This window comes from Amblyraja radiata, chromosome 9 (genome assembly GCF_010909765.2).
Source record: "Amblyraja radiata isolate CabotCenter1 chromosome 9, sAmbRad1.1.pri, whole genome shotgun sequence".
Lineage (NCBI taxonomy): Eukaryota > Metazoa > Chordata > Chondrichthyes > Rajiformes > Rajidae > Amblyraja > Amblyraja radiata.
The window spans coordinates 19,762,941-19,784,112 of NC_045964.1; the positions used below are offsets into that span (position 1 = coordinate 19,762,941).

General features: G+C 41.8%; 1 long non-coding RNA gene across 1 annotated transcript; it reads left to right on the top strand.

The window, feature by feature from the left end:
* The first annotated feature begins 505 nt into the window (after positions 1-505).
* Positions 506-18,663, top strand: LOC116977318. The gene is made up of 3 exons (XR_004413174.1): positions 506-515; positions 1,016-1,017; positions 18,534-18,663. It is a non-coding gene; the product is annotated as an uncharacterized LOC116977318 (long non-coding RNA).
* The last annotated feature ends 2,509 nt before the right edge of the window (positions 18,664-21,172 follow it).

Here is a 21,172-nt window from a genome sequence, read left to right on the forward strand (position 1 = left end):
AATGAACTCATATGTAAACTTCAAGCCTGTAATTAAGGCTTCCTTCTATGCATGTGCACATAATTATGAAGGGTGTCGACCCGAAAAGTCACCCATCCCTTCTATCCAGAGATGCTGCCTGTCCCGCTGAGTTACTCCAGCATTTTGTGTCTATCTTTGGCAAAATAGGTGTTGTGCTTTGTTAGACATCATTGTGGCTTCCCAGCAGTCTCCACACATGGGAAGACCAGGGACAAATTTTCAAAGTTGAACGACAGTACACAATGGTCTTGCTCAGGTTTTAATCTGCTCTCGCTGACAGATAAGAACACTATGATATGCAAAGCCCTGAAGTTTGCAGAGCCAGCCACAGCATTGTTGATTGATGCTCGAGACCCTCTTCATTTTGAAGCATAAACTTGAATATGAATGAACGTCTTGTGTTGGATCACTGCCAACACCCTTGAACTGTGCTCCAGTGACAATAATTACTGATAATGTGGTGCAAGTAACAATAAGGGATTCACATTTGCCCTGTCAGTGAATAACATTTTAGGTGACGATACATTCTAGATTGGCCACAACACCATGAAATTAGTTGTGGTGCAGTGTTGAGTTAGAAAGTAGATAAAGAGTGAAAATAATGCTTCACAGTTAAAGGCATTGGCAAATGATCTAGTGATGACCTGAGAAAACAAATATAACACAATTAATATTTACAAATTGAAATGCACTACCAGAAAGTATGGTGGATGAAGATTTAATTGTGGATTTCAAAAGGGAATTGGATAAATATGTGAAGGTAAAATATTTGGGGAAGTTTAAAGCATGCGAGGAACTGGATTGCTCCTACTGGTAGAGGCTCTATGTACCCAATAGCCTCCTTCTGTGCTCTAATAATTGATTCTAGGTTAAGGTGAAACCAAAGGATGTAAGATAATGATGGCACAGTGGTGCAACCTGTAGGATAGCTGACTCACAAATTCAGATACCCAGGTTCAATCCTAAATTTGGGTGCAGTCTGTGTGGCGTTTAGAAGTACTCCCTTTGACAACATGGGTTTCCACCAAGTGCTCCGGTTTCCTCCCACATCACAACGACACGTGGGTTGATAGGTTAATTGACCACTGGAAATTGCCTGGAGTGTTTAGGTGTGTGGTAGAATCTGGGGAGGGGAGGGAGGGATGTTGGAGTAAATGGTAATTTGGGGAGAATAAAATGAGATGAGTGGAATGTGTTAGTCATATAATATGGAAAAAGGCTCTTTGGCCCAACTCATCAAGATGTCCTATCTAAACTAGTCCCATATGCCTCCTTTGGTCCAATGTTTCTATCCAAGTACCCATATTTTTAATGTTGTTATTGTACCCATCTTATCCCCTTCATCTGGCAACTTGTTCTATCTACCCACTACCCTCTGGGTGAAAATATTGCCCCTTAGATTCCTACTAAATCTTTTCCATCTTATCTTAGATCTATGAGTTCTAGTTTTTAATACTTCCAACCTGGGAAAAAGACTCTAGGCATTCACACAATCTATTTCCATCATGATTTTATACACCTCTATGTTCACCCCTCAACCTCTCCACGTAGCTCAAGCCCTTGAGTCCTGGCAACAATTCGTAAATCCCTGCACAATTTCTATCTTTCCTATAGCAGGGTTACCAAAACCAAACACAATACCCCAAATACATCCTCATGAACTGTAACATAACGTTTCAACTTCAGTACTCAATTCCTTAACTGATGTAGACCAGCATGCCAACAGCCTTCTTCAACACCAATACCATTTTCAGGGAATCATGTACCTGTACACCTAGAGCCCTTTGTTCTACAACTCTCCTTGGGGGCCTACTATTCACTGCGATGGTCTTGCTCTGGTTCCAAGAATGCAATACCTCACATTTATTCAAATTAAACTTCATTTTCCATTGCCCAGTACACTTGTCCAGCTGATCACAGTCCTGCTGTAATTCTTGATAACCGTTTTCACTACGTACAGTGCTGCCTATTTTAGTGTCATCAGCAAACTTACCAATTAGGCCTTGTATATTCTCATCCAAATTGTTGATATAGATGACAATCAGCAATGGGCTCAGTACCAATTCAAGGCACACCATTTGTCACAGTCCGCCAGTCCAAAAAACAACCTTCCACCACCTTCTACTTCCTACTGTGAATCCAATTCCACAGTTAGATGGGTCTCCCTGCATCCCCTGTGATCTTTGTAAGAAGGAACTGCAGATGCTGGTTTAAACCGAAGATAGACACAAAAAGCTGGAGTAATTCAGCAGGACAGGCAGCATCTCTGGAGAGAAGGAATGGGTGACGTTTCGGGTCAAGACCCTCCTTCAGACTGGTTAGGGATAAGGGACACGAGAGATATATGAATGAAAGTTTATCATCGTTACTTTTTTGCATATAATTCATTCATTTTTCTTTATCTTTCCACATCACCATCTATATCTCTCATTTTCCTTATCCCTAACCAGTCTGAAGAAGGGTCTTGACCCGAAACGTCACCCATTCCTTCTCTCCAGAGATGCTGACTGTCCCGCTGAGTTACTCTAGCTTTTGTGTCTACCTTCCATGTGATCTTACCTTCCAGAGCATGCTGAACCTTATCAAAGGCCTTGTTGAAATCTATATAGACAATGTCTATGGCCCTGCCTTCATCAACCTGCACCCTGGATTTATAGATAATTGACAGCTTGATGATCACGGTTGACATAGTATGCTGAATGGCTTGTTTCCAGGTTGTGGTATTTGGTATAATTAAATCAAAGGCAGGGGAAATAAATAAATCACACAAGAGTGGCTGAGGGCAAGAGCAAGAGTGCATGACCTATTCAAGCATTCTTGACTGATGTTCCTTTACCAATGCACGAGTTGCAAGGCCCATGTCAAATGAATAGATTACATCAATTCAATTTTGGTTATATATCATTGTAACCATAACTAAAATATTGCTTCAACATGGCATAAAAATACTACATTATAAGCTGCACTGGAAAAATAGGGATGGTGTGGAGGAAGTAACATTAATGATCAATGTTGCAGAAAGAAATCACTTGAGAGAGTGTACAACGAGCGGTAAGCAAGGAAAGAAACTTAACGTTATAACTAAGAAATGGAAAATGGATTTAAGACCTTAGTGCAAGATGTTTACGGTCTTTGGTAACAGCCATGATATGGCATTATGTAACAAAGGCAGATATTTGGCAAGCATAAATAGTAATATGATTTAGTTAACACTCAAACAGATTAATAGATTTAGCTAATGGTGCTAAGTATTTCATCGGCGGTCACTCGAAACGAGTATGATGTCCTCTCCATAGGGTCGTCTATTTGTTGGTCTGCAGGTGTCAGTAGAGGCCGATCTGCGATCCACACACCTCGGTGCAACGTGGGCAGTGGAGACTGGTGGTGGTTGGTAGTCGTCGAGCCCCCTTCTCTCTCTCCTTACGGTGCTGTCGCTTTGTCTCTGTGACACGGCATAGTTCCATTTTGTGAAGTGTGGCTCCTTCCTGCACGGATTTCCTCCAGGAGCACCTGTGCAGTGCAATGTGCTTCCAGTTGCTTTCAGTCGCGAGTAAAAAAAGGTCGCCATGGAAAAAATCAATACTTTTTTTACTCGTTGGTTTAGTCATAGTATGTCGTGGTAGGTCGGCATGTTAGTCAAAGGTAGTCGAAGGTAGTCGTAGATATCTGCATCATAGTCGAAGGGAGGTCGAAGGGAGGTCGAAGGAGATCGAAGGAGGTTGTCTTCACTCTCCACTATTCGGTGTCCAATTTTCCCGAAGTTAGTCGTAGCTAGTCGAAGCTAGTCTTCTACATAGTCGAAGGAGGTCTTCAACGTCATTTTTTAAAACTCTTCTAAACTCGCCAATTAGGTCGCCCAAGTGGGACAGCCCCTTTAGTCTCATTGGCATCACCACTGTTTCTTAGAAACTCCATTGAGTATCAATCTTGTTGACACTGTCCTTGTGAACAAAAGTTGCTGAATCTAAACTGACTTCAGGGCCAATTTCTCCTTCTCAGGTGAAAAAAATGAAAAATGTACAAAGCATTCCTGCAGTTTCATAAAAACCTTGTTCAATCTTGGCAAAACATCCTTATTTTTGTATGTTAACTGACAAAACCAAATTTACATTACCTTCCTAAATTCTCACTGTGGACACGTTTCACCTTTAATGCAACTTATCAACTAGCACACTAAAATCCCTGTAACCACCAATCTCTGTGTCATTCAGTTAAAAAAATGAATACTTTACATTTTCCACATTTTTCTTCAGCTGCTATTTTCTTACCCACTGGCTTAACCTGTCTATATCCATTTACAGTCAGTGAATTCTCTTCACCACACATTTCCATAAGTAGCTTTGTATTGTCAGCATGTTAAGAAAGCTTAGGGAGGAAAATTAGGGAATTATACAACAGTTAGTTTAACTTTTGTTGTCAGGGAATTATTGAATTCAATTATAAAGTGGGAAAGATTGAATATCTGGAAGATTTTTAGTTGATCAAAGACAGCACACATTAATTTTTAACTGATAGGTCATGGAGTCACCCAGTGAATCATTTGCAGAAATGACTAAGCGATGGACAGGGATCTTTCTATGGATGCTATTTATATAAACTTCCAGGAGGCTTCGTTGACAGATTATTAGATAAAGTTGAAGGTCAGTGAGTTGAAAGGTTGGCATTTAGGTTGATTATGTGACTACACAAGAAGCAACCTATACAGCCCATGCGATAAAATGTATGTCATGTAAATTAAAGGTAAGATAATAAATTAAAGTGAACTGGCCCATGACTTGCCCAAATAAATGCCAGCATTTTTTGGATCCTGTCGAAATGCGGAGGTCGTCAACTGGATTAAATTTTATGCATAATGATATTTTTATGCATTATAAGACAATATAAGTACAAGGCAGAGCATTCAATTTAGGTATAAGATTCATATTCCTTGACATCACATAAATCTATCTTTTTAATTATTTACAAATACTCTGAACACATGTTCCACCCACAGTTTTCAAGGATCAGAAGTTTTTAAGTTGCCACCCGAGTTTGTGCTTCTATCTTGCAGTGAATGGCAACATACAAATGTACTCTATTTTATGTTGCAAATTAAATAAAACATACAAAACACATTTTACAATTGTAAAAATACTTTAATATTTCATTTCATTAATAGTTTTTATGCCCTGACGTTCAGAAACATGGAACAAATTTTGACAGATTTGACAAATGACAGAGCTGTGTAATGTGATTTACTGTCTGCGACTGTCTCACCATATACATGGATTGCATCATAACTGAATACAGTGTGTAATGCAGAGCCTTGTCTCTTGCCTTTAGGAGTATATATATTCTATATATAGGGACAACTTAACAAGTATAATACATACAATACAAGTCCTGACATTTCAGAAAGCAGATTAACATTAAAATAAATGAATTTCATGTGAATATATTATGTTCAATTCTAATATCAGACAATATGATTTCATGATTACATGGCCGATTAAATATCGCAGTCAATGCAAATTTGGGTGTTTGCACAATGTACTATTAATTGTTCAAGGTTTCAAGGTCAATTTATTGTCACATGTACCAAATAAGGTACAGTGAAATTCGGATTACCATACAGCCATACTAAAAAAAAGCAACAAGACACTACATAAAAGTTAACATAAACATCCACCACAGCAGATTCCCCACGTTCCTCACTATGATGGAAGGCAATAAAGTCCAATCTCTTTCCTCTTTATTCTACCGCAGTCAGGGCAGTCGAACCATCTGCAGTCGGGGCGATCGAAGCTCCCGCAGCTGGCGGTCGAAGCTCCCGCAGTTGGCATTCAAAGCTCCCATGTCGGGGCGATCGAACCTCCCGCATCGGGGAGATCGAAACTCCCACGTCATGGCAGTCGAAACTCCTGCAGCTTGGAGTCCCCGATGTCAGTCTCTAACCAGAGACCGCGGGCTCCACGATGTTAAAATCCGCCGGCTTCCACGGTTGGAGCCCCAAAGACGACCCCCGACAGGGATCGCGAGCTCCGTGATGTTAAAGCCGATCTCCAGCAAAGGCCGTCAACTCCTCGATGTTAGGCCGCAGTGCGGATGGAGATACGATACGGAAAGAATCGCATCTCCGTCGAGGTAAGAGATTAGAAAAAGTTTCCTCCAACTCCCCCCTCCCCCCACATAAAACAAGCTAAAGAACACTAAAAACAAACTTTTAACGTACAAACAGATTCAAAGTAGGAAAGGACAGAGAGATTGTTGGCGAGGCAGCCATTGGTAATTTGGTAATTTGCATTTTAAATACTATACATTTAATGGTCTTTCTGTTTCCCTTATCAATTTCAATATTAGTTATGAGAGAAAATTCAAAAGAGTATTCAGAAACATGGAAACCAGAGCAGGTATTAGGCCAACAAATCTGATCTATTATCCAATGTCATGTGATTTGAATGATGTGAACCCACTGCATTCACCTGCTTTTTTTATATCTTTGTTCACAAATTATATATATCACAGATTTAAAATTAATATTAACCAGCCATCAATTATAATTTGAGAATAAATTGCAAAGCTTTACCTACTTCATCATGTAGATGTATTTCCTAAAGGGGCTGTCCCACTGCGGCGACCTAATCTGCGAGTTTAGAAGAGTTTGCCCTTGACTCAAACTCACAGCATGGTCGACACGTGGTCCTTGGAGGTCCTGTCAGGTCACTGGAACTCTCCTTCATGCTCAAGGGAAGTTCTCAGCTAGGTCGCGGAAAATTTTCCCAGCATGTTGAAAAATTTTCCTCGAGTAAAAATTGGTCGGCATGGTTCTTTTTAACTCGTAGTGCAGTGGAGTGGGGTCGCTATTTAGTTACAGGCAGTCGAGGGAAGCCGTAGGCAATTTCCTTCACTGACTGGGCATTTTAATTGGCTCATTGGAGTTTTCAGGACCAAGGACAACCGACCGGTAGGTAAAATGCCCGCTAAACTTTATTAAATGTTGTCTGACTTCTTAAAAGGGTCGCCACTCCTTCTCCCCCCCTTCTCTCCCCTTCGCTCCCCTTCTCTACCCTTCTCTCCCCTTCTCTCCCACCTAGTTTTTGCCTTTGACCCAATGTTTTGATTCCCTTACAAGCAAAAATAACTGATCTCCAACTACCCCATCAGCTCCTGTTAGTATATTGAAAACCTCAATTTAGTCACTCAATTCGGCCCTTCGAGCCAGCACCACCATTCAATGTGTTCATGGCTGATCATCCCTAATCAGTACCCCGTCTCTGCCTTCCCCCCATATCCCCTGACTCCGCTATCTTTAAGAGCCCTATCTAGCTCTCTCTTGAAAGTATCCAGAGAACTGGCCTCCACCGCCCTCTGACGCAGAGAATTCCACCGACTCACAACTCTCTGTGTGAAAAAGTGTTTCCTTAATTCCGTTCTAAATGGCTTACCCCTTATTCTTAAACTGTGGCCCTGGTTCTGGACTCCCCCAACATCGGGAACATGTTTCCTGCCTCTAGCGTGTCCAAACCCTTAATAATCTTATATGTTTCAATAAGATTCCCTCTCATCCTTCTAATCTCCAGAGTATACAAGCCCAGCCATTCCATTCTCTCAGCATATGACAGTCCCGCTATCCCGGGAATTAATCTTGTGAACCTATGCTGCACTCCCTCAATGACAATAATGTCCTTCCTCAAATTAGAGGAACAAAACTGCACACAATACTCCAGGTGTGGTCTCACTAGGGCCCTGTACAACTGCAGAAGGATCTCTTTGCTCCTATACTCAACTCCTCTTGTTATGAAGGCCAACATGCCATTCGCTTTCTTCACTGCCAGCAGTACCTGCATGCTTACTTTCATTGACAGGTGAACAAGGACCCCCAGAACCCATTGTACTTCCCCTTTTCCCAACTTGACACCATTTAGATAATAATCTTCCTTCCTGTTTTTGCTACCTCAAGTGGATAACCTCACATTTATCCACATTAAACTGCATCTGCCATGCATCTGCCCACTCACCCAACCTGTCCAAGTCACCCTGCATTCTCATAGCAATTTACCAAATAACAATTGAAAAAACTCCAGTTTGTGCAATCTTTTCTCAAGAATTAATGTATGGAATCCGGGCAACATCTTGCTAAACTTGTGCCTCTCCTAAGATAAACACAAAATTCTGGAATGACTCAACGGGTCAGGCAACATCTCTGGAGAAAAGAAATTGGTGACATTTCGGGTGGAGTCCCTTCTTCAGACTTAAACGTCACCTCTTCCTTTTCTCCAGAGATGCTGCCTGGCTTACTGAGTTACTCCAGCATTTTGTGTCTATCTTTAGTGTAAACCAGCATCTGTAGCTACACATTGTGCCACTCCATTTACTTGTTAGGTACTCAGAGCAGCTTGCAACATTTAATGGCAGCTGCAGATATGACTTTGTACTCTAAAGGTTGACATTCTTGTAGTTGCTTGATTATTTTCTGCACCTGCTTTTGGCATTTTAATGAGCAGTTCTTTAGACTCCACAGTTATTTAGATCTTTCTTGCTTTTGTCTGGCTTTTCACCTTTAAAAAAAAATCGCTGTTCTATTATTGTTGGTCCAAAATGGTGATGTCAGATTATTTACTGTTTTTTCCAATTTATCTTTGAAATTTACTGTTTACTCTGTGGCCTTACTGTATCTTATTGGCAAACTTAGATATATGGCTTTCTATCACAATAGTTGTGGTACCAACAAAATTCTTTGCAAACTTTATAAAGTACATCCTGCTGATTTGAGTACTTTCCTGCTCTTTCCCTTCAGCTGTTCAGCCAGTTTCCAAGCCTTTTAACAGCCTTGCTATGAGTCTTCATTATTTGCCTATGGTTATCATTCCAAGGAATGGTTACCCCCAAAAGCATATTGGCAACACAAGTAAGTAGAGTAGTAAATCAGGCATGCAATATGCTAGCCTTTATTGGTCGGGACATTATGTATGTCAGGAAGTCATGTTGCAGCTTCATAGGACTTTGGTTGGACTGCATTTGTAATATTATCTGCAGTTCTGGCTGACCCATTACAGGAAGGATGTGGAGGCTTTGGAGAAAATACAGAAGTGGTTTACCAGAATGCTACCTAGATTAAAAAGTGTGAGGTTTCAGGAGTATTCGAGTATAGGAGAAATTAGACAAGTGAATTGTTTGCCCTGGAGTATCGGAGGTTGAGGGAAGACCCCATGGAACTATATAAAATTATGAGATGACATAGATAGTACAGACAGTATGATCTTTATTCCCAGGATGAAAGTGTCAAAGACTGGAGGACTAGAGGGGGAATGTTTAAAGAAGATGTGCAGGACAAGTTATTTTTTACACATCAGTGGTTGGTTCCTGAAACAGTCTACCAGGGCTGTGTGGTGGAAGCAGATATGAAAGTGTAATTTAGGAGAACTTTTAGATAGGCACATGAATATGTAGGGAATAAAAGGCTTTGGATCAGGCGCAGACAGAGAAGATTTGTTTAACTTGACATCATGTTTGATACAGACATTGTGGGCTGAACATCCTGTGCTGTTCCACAGCCAGCAACAAAACACCATCAAATAACTCACCAAATAACTTTGAAGTGTGGCCACTTGTAATAGAAGATATGCTGGTTTGAATCTGTAGGTTATGCCATGGTGGGGAATGAAAGTAAATGGTAAGTAAGTTGACTGCTGTAACAGCAGGAGAGGGCAAGCAGAAGGTAGTGAGTAAGAGAAGATCTAAAAGCATGAATAGATGAGAGAAGAGTGGTGGTCAGGGGCAGTATTAATGTCCTCATTATTTTTAAGGCAGCTTTGTAAAACATGACTACTAGTATTTTGAGTTCTCTAAAGTTCTTCAAACTCCATTAGTCATTGCTTGAAAAGCAAGTTGCTGCTGATGAAATTTCAGCTTAAACAAATTTAACAGACAAGTCCCGACAAAAAAGAAAGAAGCCGCCATTCTTTTCTGAAAGGCTTCAGAGCTACCGAACAACAGTTCAGAAACAAGATGAGTTGGAAGAAAGGTGTGTGCAAGAAGCAAAATGCAAGGACAGAACAGGTTGGGAAGCAGTTACAAGGTTTAACGTAGCCATACAGGAATGACTCTAAATGCAGGATCCAGGACTGGATCATTCACTGGGCCTGGACAAGGGAAAGGATTCAGCTTTATCTGTGGGGTAAGGCCACAGAAATAAAGAGGCCTACATTTTCTTCCCTCAGCATCTCTTAATAAGCAGTGTTGCTTTTTGCTCAGTTCTAATGCGAAAGATTAGAGCATGGAGCCTCACCTGGTCTAGTGGATAGTGCGAGACAGTTCTCAGACTTGGCTAAATGACAAGTTCCCATCCACTGCCAAGTCTGGCAAACGTCCTTCTTAGGATAAGAACTGGAGTCGGATCTAAGGCAAGCTCTGTCAGCTGGCTGCCATCCGAGATATGTTAAATGAGCACTTTATATTTGTTTTTACAGAGGAGGAAGTGTACAAAATATCACTGGATCAAGAATGCGTAAAAATAAAGACACTGAAAAGAACTGTGATATCAGCAAGAATAATTGCATTGAAGAAAATAATGAAGCTTCAGATCGTGCAAACTCCAGCACAGCACAACAGAGCATTATTGAGAGAAAACGCTTCACTTATACCGTGCTTTTCTCACCCTCAGAGTATACAAAAGTGCTTTTCACATGCACTAAGGTACTCTTTGAATTGGAGCCGCTATTGAAGTATAGGATATGCTGCACCAGTTCGCACACGTCAAGGTCTATAAATAGTCATGCGATAAAGAGCAGATAATTCCATTCAAGTAATTTGGTTGAAGGACAAAGATCGCCACTTAATCTTTGTAGATACAAGGAACCTCAGATGCTGGTTTACAAAAAAAAAGGCATAATATACTGGAGTGACTCAGTGGAGTCAGGCAGCACCTCTGGAGAACATTGATGGGTGAATTTCGAGTTGGGACCCAACTTCAGACTGATTGTATGCGGAGGAAGAAGCTGGAAGAGAGGAGCAACAGGACAAAGCCTGGCAGGTAACAGGTTAATACTAGCGAGGAGGGTTTTGATAGGCAGATGTTTGGACAAAGGCCAAAGATGATAAGATGGAAGGTTTGAGACAAAAGAGTTGTGAATTGTGAAGCTAGAGGAAGAAATCTAGGTAGATGGGCATCAGGAGGGGAGAAATAGGTGCAAATCCAGGTGAATCACAGGCGAAGAGGGGGGAGGGGGAAAGGGGGAGGGCTTGGAGGAAGAAAAGAGAAGGGGAAGTTTGTAGTTACCTAAAATTAGATAATTCAATGTTCAGATCATTTGGTTGTAACCTACTCAAGCAGAATATGAGGTGTTGTAACCCCAGTTTGCATATGGCCTCACTCTGGCAACGGTGAAGGCACAGGACAGAAAGGTCAGACTGAAAAAGCTGATCGTCAGATTAATATAGTTTACAAAAATGGAATTGTTCTTCTACAAAAGCATTGTCTAGTAGAAGGGGTGGAAGATTGCAACCTTCACGTGGTCCGCCCTGTTTCGACTAATGCAATCAACTCGACGTGCACAAACAGAAAATCAAATAGAACGTTGTCCTCCAACTTTAGGCTGTACATGCCACACGAAAGAAGAAGTCTAGTAGAACAAAAGAATGGCTCGGTACCAAGTCTGAATGATTTTGCAAATTACATGGAACATAATATGGAGGACAGGTTGTCTTTTTAATAAAGAAATTAAGATGGAATCCTGCAGTAATAACATGTGCTTCTTTCAAGGCCATAAAGAAGCCAAGATTGAAAAAAATAGCTGGTGCTCCAGAGATAAGTAATAACGTGTTATTGGATGAGCTTGATTTGGACACTGCTTTTCATATATTCTGAAAGGCTATAGAAGCTTTCAGTCATGCCATATTCAGACTTGGTAGGAGTCTTTTACTGATAAGAAAAATGTATAATTGTGCTAACTTTCCTTTGTTCTGTGAGTGGAGCCCGAGAAGCACTGAGCAACGTTTGTGCTCATTGTAGATCTTGCCACTCCCGTCTGACAAATCAATTAAAGATTGCCATGGTTTACCTTTAACAATTTTGTTGCTATCAGCTTTTTAAGAAACAAACTTTGACAAGAATGGGAATGGGAAGAGGAGTTAAATGGGAAATCCAGTAGGTCTGGGCGGACCGAGCACAATAGTTCGCCGAAACTGTTGCCGAATCTACACTTAGTCTCAACAATATCGTAATTCACTTAATCCTTATTGTCCCCTGGAAAGGAAATGGTGTCAGCTAACATTTCTTTGGAAACAGGTGTCAGTTAACATTTCTTTGGCACCCCAAACAAGGGTGCACACACTCAGAATATCAACGAAGCTGAAGTTGAGACAATCTTTTGCCTTGAGAGATATGAGTGATACTAGTTTCAAAAGAATCGGAGGAAACTGAAGGTATAAAATCATAATATACCAAATCTCTCAAATTCAAGATTGTACCTTTCAAAACTTGATACTTAAGAGTAGATGAAACTGGAAAACTACAAGGTTGTCAGTTTAACAATATTTTTAAGAAATCAGGGGGATATTTATGCTGCTTATCTGGTCATAACCACATTATCCTTTACGAGAATTTAGTGCACTCAATTTGGTTGTTGCACTTACAATATTACAAAATCTGGTCAAAATCTGGTCTTTGGCTATAAAGTGGTTTTGGGTGAACTAACAATACTTAGATTAATGTGAATTGAATCCTGAATGCCTGATAGACCAAGTTTTACCCAGCTATAACCTTCATATTTTGATATACCCAGAACAGTTATTCAAAACCTCCCCACCATCAGTCAGCCACCTTTGTTCCAAGGAAAACAAAGCCAGCATATCCAACTATTCCTCATAACAGAAACATTCCATCCCAAGCAACATCTTGGGGACTCTTCTCTGCACCTAATCCGGTACATTCTCACCCTTCCTATAGCATGGCGATCAGAACTGCACACTATATTCCATCAACTGCAAAACCAATCTTTTGTAAAGTTGTATCTAGCTGTGGCCTCAATGTTTTATGAAGCTGTTATTCTCCATCTGAAGATCTTAAATATGTGGTGTTATTACTGATCCTGTGGCGGCGCGATTCACGTTGCAGCCTTGTCTGTCTTTTTTTAATTTTATTTTTAGTTAAATGTAGTTCGTGTTTTTTAATACTGTTTTTAACTGTGTATATGTGGGGGGTGGGGGGGGGGGTGGAGGGGGAAACATTTAAAAATATCTTCCCTGCACGGGAGACCCGACCTTTTCCCTGTCGGGTCTTCGTTGTCGTTGGGGCCTAGCACCGTGGCGACCTCCAGCCGGAACGACCTGGGGGGCTCCAGTCGCGGAGCTGTGGACTACTCACCATTGTGGGGCTGGCCGGTTTCGGAGCGTGGAGAGCGGTGGTGGCTCGCTGCTGCGGCCTGACCCCGGAGCTCGGAGGCTCCAGCTGCAGCTGCAGACCGGTGGACTGGGACATCAGGAGCTCGCGGGTCCGGGTGGGGACCGCTTTTCGGAGCTCGCGCAACGCAACTTCTCCCGCCCGTGTCGTGGGGTCGTACATCGCCCGGCGCGGCTTTAATGGCCGCGGGACATTCCACCGCCTGCCGGGGGCTCCAACTTTGTGACTTTTGGGCCTGGAGCGATGGTAAGTCCCATCGCCCGGCACGGCCTTAAATGGCCGTGGGACTTACCATCGCCCGCCTGGGGCTTCGACATCAGGAGAGAAATGGTGCAGGGGAGAGAAAAGACTTTGCCTTCCATCACAGTGAGGAGGAGATTCACTGTGATGGATGTTTGTGTAAATTGAAAAATTTGTATGTCTTGTAGGAATTGTTTTTGTTTGTATGGCTGTGGAAACGGAGTTTTGTTTGAGCCTCATTTAGGTTCAAATGACATGTAATAAAATATTGTAATATTGTAATATTGTAATTGTGGAGTGTACACTTTATTAATTTTAGTTTAATGTAAAAATAAAATGTTAAATAGCTTAAAAGCAAGTTACATTACAATTGTATTTCCAGTTAGGAAAGAGAGTGCTTTTAAATAGTTTCATTTGTTTTAATCTACTTTTATTTCAATGTGTTTCCATAACACTTGGGATAATGAACTTGCCATTTTACTTCGGTGTCACGTGAGTGACTACGTGAAGAAGCCCGCCAGGACACATGCGTGTCATATCACTTTCACGCTTGCGAAATGACAGGCGGGGTGGAACGTTCCCCCGCAGCGGTAAGTTTGAAACCACAATCTGCAGGTAAGTGATTTACTCTGCGGTAGTTTGTCCCCGCGCTGTTTTTACACAGGGGGGGAAGCTGGACAAAATAGTGTCCACAAGTGCTGCGAGTAAAGCTGGCTGGGGAGGACCGCGAAGTTGCGGGATCCAGCAGCAGCTGAAGGCACAAGCCCCGTAAGGGATCAGCTGTGCCGACTTTTTGTCCCGCGCCGGCCAGAACACGGCCGGGCGGGAGACTATTCAGAATGGGGCTGTCGACTTTTGACAAATCGAAAACGGAGGAGGCGGGGTGGAACGACGTTCCCCCGTATAACTTAATTTAAAGCAGGACCTGCAGGTAAGAGCTGCGGTCTTTTTGTGTTTTCCCATGCTGATTACAGGTGGAGAAACCAACAGGCTGCTACAAAGCTGGTGAGGGAGGACCGCGGGGCAGCGGGCAGCCAGCAGCAGCCAGCGGCACTCGGATCACCGATAGTGGGATCAGCTATGCCCGATGTCGCCTCCGCACCGGCCAGATCCACGCGGCCGTCGGTTAGGCTAGACACAAAACCAACAAGGTCGTGGACTCAGAGGAGTCCGACTTTGAACAACCGCGGGCGGCCAGCGACCGAGAGCGTTGGAGCCGGATGGAGCAGTGTGTGGAGCATTTGCTCCAACGTGACAGACTCCGGGAGATGGAGTCGGGTCACTGTGGGCCCTATGATAAACCCACAGCATTACCTGTTGAAGGGCTGCACAGTGCTTCTACCTCATCAGAGGGGAGCACTACGGGTCAGTTCTGGGCTGACCTGGAAGAGGGGTCCGCAGAAGGAAAGACAAGTGTGCAAGGGGTGCAGGGACTGTGCAAACCTAGGACCACAAAACCACCAATACTATTGTTTGGAGGCAACCTATCGAAGCAAGTCAAGGAGCTCGATAAGGAAGCAAAAACCCTGGGACTAATAAAAGGGACTCCAACAAAAACCCACTACAGCCAAAGACAGCACCCCTACGCACCCACCAGCAGAACTGGTGAAAGCACGAAGGCCCGGTACTCAAAACATGAGTCTTTTTAGGCCATGGCCCAGGCCGGCCTTCTTGGAAGATGCGGGGACCTCCAACGCCAACCAAACCGAAAATCCAGACACCAGCGCAACAACAGCAGCGAAGAACCTACAAAAAAGAAGTAAACCTGCCACTGGTAACTATGGAGGTAGGTGGGTCTGGTTCCCTACAAAATACAGGGAGCATGGAGGTTGGGGGGAGATTACACTCTTTTCTGAATGCATGGAGCATGTTAACAACCGATACTTACATCTTAAGCAGTATCCAGGGATATACAATAGAGTTTATACACAAGTACAGCCCTCCAGTTCAACATATACCGAACCGAATGTTCGTGCTTTCTGATAAAGAAAAATCAAAAGCGCAAGCTGAACTGGAGCGGCTTTACGTAAAAGGTGTAATTGAGAAAACTCAACACGAACCATTAGAATTCGTGTCCAATATATTTACCAAAAACAAAAAAGATGGTGGTTGTCGCATCATCATAGATCTGACAAAATTGAATACATTTGTACAATATATTCACTTCAAAATGGAAACCTTTGTTACTGCTAAACAATTAATTTCCAAAGGTTACTTCATGGCCAGCATCGATTTCAAAGATGCTTACTATTCAGTGCCTATACGAGGTGACCACAAATGTTACTTAAAATTCAACTGGATGGGACAACACTGGCAGTATAAAGCACTGCAAAATGGGTTACCATCAGCCCCTAGGCTGTTCACAAAAATTTTGAAACCAGCCCTAGCGTTTCCATGGAAACGTAAACACATGGTCATGGCATATTTAGATGACATACTCATTGTGGGCAAAACTTTGGAATTGGCCAAACAAACTGTAACAGCCACAAAACAGTTATTTGAAAAACTGGGATTTATTATCCATCCAGTTAAATATAAACTAACGCCTTCCACTACTATGGACTATTTGGGGTTCACCATTGACTCAGTTCACATGTCGGTGACTCTGCCTAAGGGAAAGGCTAGAGATTTAATAGAGGCTTGCAATAACCTCATTGACATCAGCAAACCATCCATCAGATTGGTAGCAAAAGTAATTGGCAAAATGGTGGCTGCCTTTCCAGCCACACAATTTGGACCTCTACATTACCAAAACTTACAGAGAGCAAAAATACAAGCACTCAAAATTAATGCAGGTCACTTTGACAGACCTATGAAACTACCAATCAAAGCTAAAATTGAACTAAAATGGTGGATAAAATGGTGGCTTTGTTCCAATCCAATCATTGTCAGTAACCCTTCCATGGTACTACAAACTGATGCCAGTGCACTTGGGTGGGGAGCCACCAATAGCATCACCAGCTGTGGAGGTAGATGGACTGCTCAGGAGACATCATTATTACTCACACTGTGCATAAACTACCTGGAAATGTTGGGTGCATTCCATGGCCTAAAGTCATATTGTACTGGGTCATATCACCAGCATGTTAGACTACAGATAGATAATACCACCGTGGTAGCATACATTAACCACATGGGTGGAAACAAATCGACATCATGTGACAATCTGGCTAAAACAATTTGGCAATGGTGTATCCAGAGAGATATTTGGATATCAGCCACTTACCTACCAGGAAGACTAAATTTAGTGGCAGACACCAGGTCACGCAAATTTAATGAAAACACCGAATGGATGTTGAATAAAAAGTATTTGCTGATATTACAGCAAAATATGGAACACCAGATATCGATCTATTCGCATCCAGACTTAACCACCAGTTATCAAATTATGTTTCATGGGAACCAGACCCTGGGGCAGCGGCGACAGATGCATTTTCGCTGCATTGGGGGGAAATTGTTTATTTACGCATTCCCTCCTTTCTGCCTCATCAGTCGGGTATTAAGGAAAATACAACAAGACTCTGCGTCTGGTATTTTGGTAGTACCCGATTGGCCTACTCAACCATGGTTCCCAGTGGTATTAAACATGGTATTAGAACCATGTATCACCATCCCACATAGACCAGATTTATTGCTACATCCCGTAACAAGGGATAGCCACCCATGCCATAAACATTTGAACTTATTAATTTGTAGAGTTTAAAAACACCTCTACTACAACTGGGACTGACGGACCGAACAGTGAACATGATCTCGGCGGCCCAAAGACAGTCAACCAAAAAACAGTATCTGGTCTATAGCAGGAAATGGGAGATGTACTGCCATAAAAACAACATCACCTACAGAGACATGAACATCCCGTCTGTTCTGGAATATCTGGCAGGCCTCCACTATGATGACGGGCTCAGTTACAGTGCCATCAACTGCGCCAGAAGTGCCCTATCGACTTACCTATGGCAGGGGACAGAGCGTTACTCTGTTGGGACTCACCCACTGGTAACAAAACTTATGAGGGGAATTTTTAATACTAATCCCCCAAGAACTAGGTACTCCCAAATATGGGATGTAAGTATTGTCCTGAAGATGCTCAGGAATTGGTCTCCAGCAACAGCTCTGTCCCTACACAGACTGACATTAAAAACAGTCATGCTAAAGGCATTGGTCACGGCACAGAGGGTACAGTCACTGCATAAACTAAGACTGGACAACAGGACTTCCTCAACAGAAAATATTACGTTTCATATCTATGAGTTAGTAAAGCAGAACAGACAGGGATCAGCAGGCCTCAATATACAATTTAGGTCATACCCAACAGATGACCATCTCTGTATAGTAAGACATCTGTCGTTATACATGGAGACAACGAAAATCCTAAGAGGCAATGAGAAGGCACTTTTGGTCAGCCACAAGCAACCACACAAAAGAGTGATGGTCCAGACCATCTCAAGATGGCTGAAACAGGTGCTAACACAGGCTGGGGTGGATACTAATATTTTAAAATCTCATTCCACCAGGGCTGCAGCTACATCGGCAGCGATACAGTTGGATGTACCAATGGACCAAATCCTCAAGGCAGCAGGATGGTCTGGGGAAACAACATTACAATTATTTTACAACAAACCAGTAATGAAACCTGGAACGTTTGCAGAAACAATTTTAAGTTCTGTAAATTAATTTAAACCCATAAAAAGGGGTTATAATTTTGTGTTAACAAATTTTATGATTTCAATGTCGAATTCATGTACAAATTATGTTACCACAATTCCTCCTACAGTCATCAAGGCAGACGTGATGCATGGACTCGTTTCCACGACATGAAATCACAGAGCTTTAAAATCTTCACGTAGTCACTCACGTGACTCCGAAGTAAAATAATAAGATTAAACGAGAGGAGGACCTGTCTATATCTTTAGACTCTCTCTCCCCCCCTGACTCTCAGTCTGAAGAAGGTTCTCGACCCGAAACGTCGCCTACTTCCTTCGCTCCATAGATGCTGCTGCACCCGCTGAGTTTCCCCAGCAATTTTGTGTACCTAAGATTAAACGAGAACTTACCAGTTTGAAGTTTGATCTGTATTTTATGAGGAGTTACGATGAGGGATTACGTGCCCTCCGCTCCCACCCTTGATCATATACTTAACTGATATTTCTTTTCTAATCTTACTATGTTTAGTCATTACAGTTATCTGTGATTTCACACCGCTGCTTTGAAGAATGACACGCATGCGTCCTGGCGGGCTTCTTCACGTAATCCCTCATCGTAACTCCTCATAAAATACAGATCAAACTTCAAACTGGTAAGTTCTCGTTTAATCTTATTATTAAATGACGTTCACACACATTACTGAGTTGGTAAAGTCAGTTTTATTAGCATATTTTTAATGCTATTTGCTTCACTAAACAGCTTAGTTGCACCTTAATTCAGTTAAATTGTAAATTAGTTTCCTCTGCTGCTTACTGAAAATTGTGTTTGTCGTGCTCCTGAATGGGAGGAATGTTGAAGGAAGGTGTGGATGCAATTAATTCATTTTCAGAATTACAGTGAGTTCATGTTAGAAGTGAAATGAGAGACTATGTAATGAATTTATTGTGGTAAGATAGCCTAGATTTTCCTAAATTCAAATACCTGCTTTCAGGCAGTATGCAGACAATCCAATCCAAAACCCTCAGTGATCATCACACTTTACCATTATTCCTCTGTGATCTAAATCTACCCGGCCAAAGTGCATCCCAATCATTTTTGGGACAGGTACACCAGTACATGCAAATGTTTTCCTGTTTCAGGCCAATTATCTCTCCTGCAAACACCTCGGCTCTACCTCAGGCAGCACGGAGCCTGACTGGGATATTCAGGTGGAACGAGATTAGGATTGTGAAACGTCAGAGAGGATTGAGATTTTACAATATGGTTTCACTCTTTCAAGTTTCCGCTTGCAAACCTTGCTGAAGAATTAAAAGGAATACAGTGAAATACTGCAGCTAGAAGTTTGGATGAGGAAGTGCTTTTTATTAAACGATATGTGAGCTGAAGTTCATATTATTCCACTTTCTCATCCACTCCTGACACACACAAGGCAATTCACAGAGACCAAATAACCTACAAACCGCACATCCTTGGGATGTGGGAGAAAACTGAAGCACCCAGAAAAAGACACACAAAGATCACAGGGAGAATGTGCAAACTCCATACAAACAGCACCCAAGGCAGGGATTGGACCTGGGTCTCTGCCGCTGTGTGTTAATTTCATCGGCAATCTTTTCATAGGCAATCTTTTCACCATGGTCACGTCCGGCCATAATGTATGTTAATATGTCTGACATTTTCTCAGCAACACATGTGTGCCTAACAATGTCACGTTTCAGCCCATACCAACTCATAATGGGACTTAAAGCTCCACACAATGACTGTGGTAGAAGATTTTCAGGAAAACTTGAAGCACATTCAGCAACATTCATGTTTTGCCACTGATTTAAGAGGACACTCTACTAGCGTCAATAATCTTCACAAAAGAGCTCCAGAACTCATTAAGGTACCGAGACTGTTCAAACTATTAACAAGCATCAAAAAAAAAAAAAAATTGAGAAAATAACGCGATGGAGAGGTCACTAATAATTCTACAGGCTCCCTCACCCCTATTCATTACACTTTCCATGGCACCCTGTAAGCTGTAAAAAATATGGATATGATAGGAATTGTGCATTTAGGTGAAATTCAACAATACTGGTCTAGTTGACATCCACACAAATTATCATTCAACACATCTTTTGATGTGGAAACCAATCAAAACTCTTGCACACTTGTTTTTAAACTTTTTCGAATTCCTCTTTGGGGTATCCTTTTTACATTATATTACATGAAAACATGTTTTAGCTCATTAAAATAGATGTAATCTAATTTCTAAATTATCTGTTTTTCTCTTGTGATTCTAAATTTATGAGGAACTGGATGATGAGCACATGGAAAAGGAAAGAACGGATGCCAGAAAAAGCCACAACTCATGCACAGTTATCTCTCTAATGAATCCACCAATCACAGAAAATCCATCCGGACTTCCCTGTAGCGAATGTTCAAGACAGCATGAAGGAAGGTCTTCTGATGATGAAACATGACATTCAGCTTCTTTTCAGTACAAGACACTAGTTTGTTTGTGGCCATGAAGGCAACAACAATAATCAACTTTATGAATGATGTTCTTTGACTTTTATTTTGCTCAGCATTCCTTGGGATTTGGTCCTCTTACACCAAAGAGTGGAAGTGGCGTGTGAGGGATATTTTTTTACAAGAGATAGTTTTGTATATCAGTTAACACATGATGAAATATGGAACATGCCTTATGCAGGGTCTTGACACGAAACATCGACTATCCTTCTGCCTCCATGGAACCCCTTTAGCAATTTGCTTTTTTTGTGTCAGAAATGGAACAACTGCTTTTGATTGGTAACAGAGAGCACAGATTTGCAGTAATCAGTAAAATAATAGTAACATATAGGCAGAAAACAACAGGAGCAGGAAACCAGAAATTTAAAAAAATTG